Below are 6,000 nucleotides of genomic sequence, written 5' to 3' on the forward strand. Positions count from 1 at the left end.
GTGGTTTCCCAAATGCCCTTGGAATAAAGTCCAAAATGCTTTCACAATACAGGTAACTGGACTCTGTGGAAGATTGCTGGTGCCTCCCTATCCTCTCATGTCCCCTCATCCAGTGATTTTTATATCCCAGACAGAAATCTTTCTGCTCCTCAAATCCCAGGATCTCCCTCTTCCTTTCCTGTTTTCCTCCCTCCCTTCCCTCCTTCCTGCCTTCCTTCCTCCAAGCCCTTCCCCGCCTAAAACTGATCACCACCCACCACCGCGACCAATTCCATGTTGGCCACATTCACCACTGCATCTCCTGCGTGTAATCGTGCCCCACCAACACAGAGCTAGGAGCAGGGTAAATGTGCTGAATACATCCGTGCTTAGGCTACTGAGGGCTTCTGATGTTCCCTTTGTCCATTTGCTCTTTGCTCTTTCCTGTTTCTCCTTCCCTGTGCCCTACACCACCTCTCTTCTCTCACTGAACCTCATCAGTAACCTCGTGGCTGTTGGAGTTGTCAGCTTTCGAGAGACACACTACCATGTCCACATGTCCATTGCCCTAGGGTTATTCACCAGCAGGGTGATGACCGTTTCATTTTAACCCAGAGACAACTGGAATAGGCCCAGCCCTTTCCAGAAGTAGACAGAAGGCCCCACCGACAGGGGCAGGCCACTTTTCAATCTGAGATTTAATATATAGATGGAACCATAGATCAAGGACCTCTCAGCAGGCAAGGTAAAGTCAAAAGCTTCACTATTTCTCTACCCACACAAAGAGTATCACTGTGCTGACAAGATCGATTATCAAAGTTGTGGGTAACTTCATACTTTAAATATGATGGCCAACCTTGCTATTCTAAGAAACCAAATGGCAAATCTTTTCATAAAGCAGATACCTGCCTCAAGTTGAAATTGTGGATAAACCTGATATATTTTCATATATTGTTTTCATTAAAAACAAAAATAAGAGCTACTATTCATTTATTGAATATGAACTGTTGAGTGCATAACATGCTCAAAGTTTTAAAAACACTCTCTTATTTAATCTTTATCATCAGTTTATGAGGTAGAAATGCTTATTATCCATATTTTACAGAGGAAACCAATAGCTAAGTAACCTGCCTCTTAGGGCAGGGCTGGGATTTAAATCATAGGCCTCCAGACTACCACTCTCTATGGCTTCTTTGCTATGTTTTGCTATTTGGATCACTTTCTCAGCTGAGAAATCATAGACATGGACATTCCCAAAGAAACAGCCCCTTGGAAGATGACCTCAAAGGCTGAGATTTTTCTTCACAGTGTAGACATTGAAAGGAAAGCAACCTGCTACATCTTCTATTTCAAAGTATTTCTATCTTAAAAGAGATTCAAGAAAAAGATGTGGGAACAGAGCTCAGGGGTGCTTATGCACACAATTTCACAAATATTTTTTCAGCATCTACCAGTGGTCAGCCACGTGCTGGAAGCTGAATGATCAGACTGTTAGCTAGGAGAGCACTGGGCAGGGCAGGGGGTACAGAAGGCAATGGGGAAAATATTTCCCCTAAATACTGTTTCAGAAATGTTTAACCAATAATTTATAAAAATGTTAGTTTATTATCTAATTATGTAGAAAGCTTCTTTCATGCACATAAGGTGAGATAGCTGCTTTATTATCTGTGACTATGTAATTGAAAGGGACAATGTGTCTTCTAAACAGAAGTTTTACATAATCTAGTAACTCATGTGTTCCCATATTAAAGGGTTAGACTATAACTTGTATAAATGCAAACAGTGTCAGATTTTGTTCTCAAGGACCTGAAAGAACAAAAGAGAATAAAACCACTGGGAGCCAAAATGAGACATTCCCAAAATAGAAAGGAAGCACTTTGAAGCTGCATGTATATACAAATAAAGAGAGGAGAAATATTTCCGAAAGTATTTCATCAAGTATTTACAGAGATATGGATAGGATGAGAACACCAAGTAAAAGAAATCATGAGCCTGAAAGGTCACATACAGTACTATGAGGCCTCCAGGAACCTGGCTCCTTGCAGAAACAACATGCCTTTGACACAAGGCCATGGCATAAAGACCATGGATCCCTCTCCTCATTTACAAAATGAAGGACTTAGAATAGGTGGTTTTTAAGTTCCTTCTAGCCCTACTTTAGCACTTTAATCCATGTGGCCCTTGCACATAGAGATGAGCATATAAAGATTCTCAAAAAACATTTGTTGAACGAATGAAACATTATAACCTTACTACTAATAAGAAAAGAGACTTTACAACAATTGGTCCTGGCCTGTGGCCTACAAAGAATAAATTAGGAGAGCAACCATTACCTAAACAGCTTCACATCTGGTGCTCCTTCTAGCTGACTGCTGATAGAATGAAAATAACCCTGGATTTGGAAATAAGACACTTGGGTCTAGTCTCATCCCTGACACAAACCAACTGTGTGACCTTGGGCAAATGGCTTTACCACCTGGGCCAGTTTCTTCATCTCTAAAATAAAGGTATTATAAAGCTATATATAGCTAACATTTGTGGAACCTTTACTATATGCCAGGAACTGTTCCAAGATCTTTGCCTTAAATTTAAATAATCTCAAAGGTTTTTTGCAGCTCTAACATTTAGTCTGACTACAGAGAAAAAACATGGTATAATGGAAAGATTCCAAACTCTGTACTCAGAAACGTCAGGCTCCCTCTCACTGTTGGGTGGCGTCTTTTTTTAAGCAGTGACTATTGGAAGACTGGGTTGCAATCTGAGGACTTCTTGTCCCTAGATGAGTTAATTTGGACAGGTTGCTTCACTAAAACTTTGTTTTCTAATATGTGAAAAGCATGTAAAATGGTTATGTCTCTCATCTAGCTTTTGAGTTACAGTTATAAAAGTTATAATTGTAACTATATTATAGTAACTATATAATAGTAACTATATTATAGTAACTATATAATAGTAACTATATTATAGTAACTATATAATAGTAACTATATAATACTAACTATATAATAGTAACTATATAATACTAACTACATAATAGTAACTACATAATAGTAACTATATAATAGTAATATATATTATTATAGTATTATATATTATATAATATATATTATAGTAATTATATATATTATATATTATAATTATATATATTATATATTATATATTATAGTAATATATATATTATTATAGTAACTATATAACAGTAACTATATTATAGTAACTTTACAAGACACATCTCCCCAATCCCCCAACAACAACAAAGGACAGCTTTCCTAAGCATCTCTCTAATCCCCGCTCGCCGCAGGTGGACACAGCGGCTGGCCCTCAAGAACGCAAGGCCACATGGAAGTTGTAGTTCCGAATCACACAGCGGACCCCCAGGTCGGCTGGAAGTGAGACTTCATCTCCCAGGAGACACCTCGCCGCACCAAATGGCACGCTGGGAGATGTTGCGCCAACCTGCCGGGAAACAAGCAGCGGGACTCCAACTCCCAGAAGCCTCCGCTCCTCAGGCCGCGGGCGGTAAGATGGAGCCGGAGAGGGAGGTTACAGGTACACCACCTGCCTAACAGGTGCGAGTAGGGGCCTTTCTCAGTAGCCCCAGGCCCAGCACGGGGCAGCGCCTTTCTACAACCACCACTGGGATGGATCATTCTCTGCCGGCCCCCAGCCCATTTCTTGAGAGATCCGGAAAAATAAAGTAGCAAGCTTGCCAAGGGGCAGACTTTCACTAACGGGACCTCCTTTCGCTTTCGGCTCCAGCCAGCATCCTTGGGCCACTTGGGCAGAGACATTTAAGCTCTTTTTTTTTTTTCCCCCAAGATAAAACACCATGAGTGGCTGGTCCGAGGTCCAACACAAGGAGGAGCATTTCGATCCTGGAGAGGAGCCTCCAACTTCGGTTCCCCTCCCCCCGCCCCCGGCCCCACACGGACAGACCTTTAAAAATCCCCGCATATTTTTATACAAAAACTATATTCATCCATAAATAGTCCAAACGGGTGGTCATGGAGTTCCCCCACCGTAAAGAATTCAGTGCGGTGGACAACTACACCGCCAGCCAGGTACGGCTGCTGGGGCGTCCCTGGACCCCCGCTGGCACGACCCCGTGCCTCAGTTTACCCTCTTACGCAGCACATGAGGGGCGGGCTAGGGTTAGGGCTGGTGCTCAGAATGGGTCCTCGGGACAGACGCCCCCCACCCCCTGCACACACACACCCTCACCCTCTAGGAGCTGTGCGAGCCAGTCCCCGCCTCATGGGACCACGGTGGGGCGGGGGTGGGGGGGTGTAACGACCAGACGCGCCTGGAAACCAAGACCCGCACCCCAGAAACACTGTTCGACTGGGGCTTGCCCCTGCCCCTACCTTCCAAGATCTTGGCAGCTGGGAAGTGAAAGGCAGAGGGAGGGAGCGCGGGGCAGGAGCGGCGCCTGGGCGTGTGCCCACTGGGGTGGCCACCTGAGGGACCCGGGAACTGGAGGGCAAAAAGTCCCACGACGGGACGGAGCGGAAGGCGGACTACAATTCCCAGGTGGCGCCGCGGGGGCGAGGGGGCGGGGCCTAAGATGGCCGCGGGCTTGAGGACAGAAGCGAGGGCCAATAGGCATAAAGGATGAGCCTAAGCCGGGCCAATCAGAAGCTATAATGACAGTGACGCTGATTAAGGGGTGCAAAACATTGTTTCTCCAAGGGAAGCAGCTGGGGTGAGAAAATCTTTGGAAAGGGGTTTTTGTCATGAACTTCACAATCTCGTTTTTTCGAAATGGCAAAAGAAATAAGATTCTTCAGGCTATGCTGCTTTTTTTTTTTCCCCCTCCTTATTTCCTCCCAAACGTGTTGAGCTTCCCCCGCCCCACTACTCCTCACTGGCTGGATTTTCTTGCACTTCCTCTACTCAATCCTAAAGCCTTCTTTTCTTCATGTTTCTCTTATAAAACGGGCTCACAGTCTTTTACTTGATCCACTCTACGACCACACTCGGCCTTCCCTGGAGAGTCCTAACTAAAATTGCACAGCAAACACCCTCGTCCCTTTCCTTTCTCCTTTTTTTTTTTTTTTTTTTTTTTTTTTTTGGTGCTATTTTCTACTCAGCACTTTTCCTTACCAAACACTGTATGCAATTCATTTATCTTTTTTTTTTTTTATCGTCTTGTCCTCCAGAATGAAAGATCTATGCAGATGAAGTTTTTTTTTTTTTTTGTTCTGCTGGCTGCAATATGTCTAGCACCTAGAAGCATACAATATATATAGTAGGCACTCAGTAAATATACTTTAAATAATGGAATGAAATCTACAGAGTAGCCTTTGCTTTCTGTTCTCCCTTTTTTCGGTGCAGATCAATTAAATCCATCCCTGACAACCATGGGGGGGGGGGGTCTTTGTGCTTGCTCCCTTTTCAAATTCAAAATCATTCTCATAATAGAGTCTAGGATGCTGGAGCCATCACTGAGTCAGATGCGGTTCTTAACTTCAAGATGCTCCTGGCCTAGAGGAGTATGAGAAGCAAACCTAATTTTGCAATAAATAAAGTTGAAAATTGCAGAACAGCTAAATAATTGCACAAGGTCATGCAGCTCATGAGCAGGGATTAGAATCCTGGTCTTCAGACTCTTGGTACTACACACCATGCTCCTTATAGCAATCTCCCTTCAGGATTGCCTGCTTCCCTTCTCTTTCCTACCGATCCTAGTGCCAAGGAAGAAGATATATTCGTCAGTCATCTTTTACATTTAGGGAGAAACAAAGAGCAATTACACTTGGACAAACACTGAGATATGTCCCTACTTTCCCTGACACCGTTTCCCTTTTTCTTTTACTTTCTTTCTTTTTCTCTTTTTTTTTTTTTTTTTTCATGAAAGAGAGAGCAAGAGTGAGCATGGAGCGGCAGAGGGAGAGGAGAGTAAGAATCTTTAGCAGGCTCCACACTCAGCACGTTGCCCAACACAGGGCTTATCTCACAGCCCTGAGATCATGACCTGAACCAAAATCAAGAGTCAGATGCTTAACTGACTGAGCCACTCAG

The 6,000-nt window shown here is 43.5% G+C and overlaps 1 protein-coding gene across 4 annotated transcripts in view; it reads right to left on the reverse strand.

Moving 5' to 3' along the window:
- Window positions 1–4,478, reverse strand: part of FHIT (fragile histidine triad diadenosine triphosphatase) — a 1,370,758-nt gene extending 1,366,280 nt beyond the window's left edge. For all 4 annotated transcript variants that reach the window (XM_041762987.1, XM_041762984.1, XM_041762986.1 and 1 more), the window contains exon 1: window positions 4,344–4,478. The gene's annotated coding sequence lies outside the window, so the exon portion shown is untranslated. The remainder of the gene's footprint in view (window positions 1–4,343) is intronic.
- Window positions 4,479–6,000: the final 1,522 nt, after the last annotated feature.

Source organism: Vulpes lagopus, chromosome 7, assembly GCF_018345385.1.
Source record: "Vulpes lagopus strain Blue_001 chromosome 7, ASM1834538v1, whole genome shotgun sequence".
NCBI lineage: Eukaryota > Metazoa > Chordata > Mammalia > Carnivora > Canidae > Vulpes > Vulpes lagopus.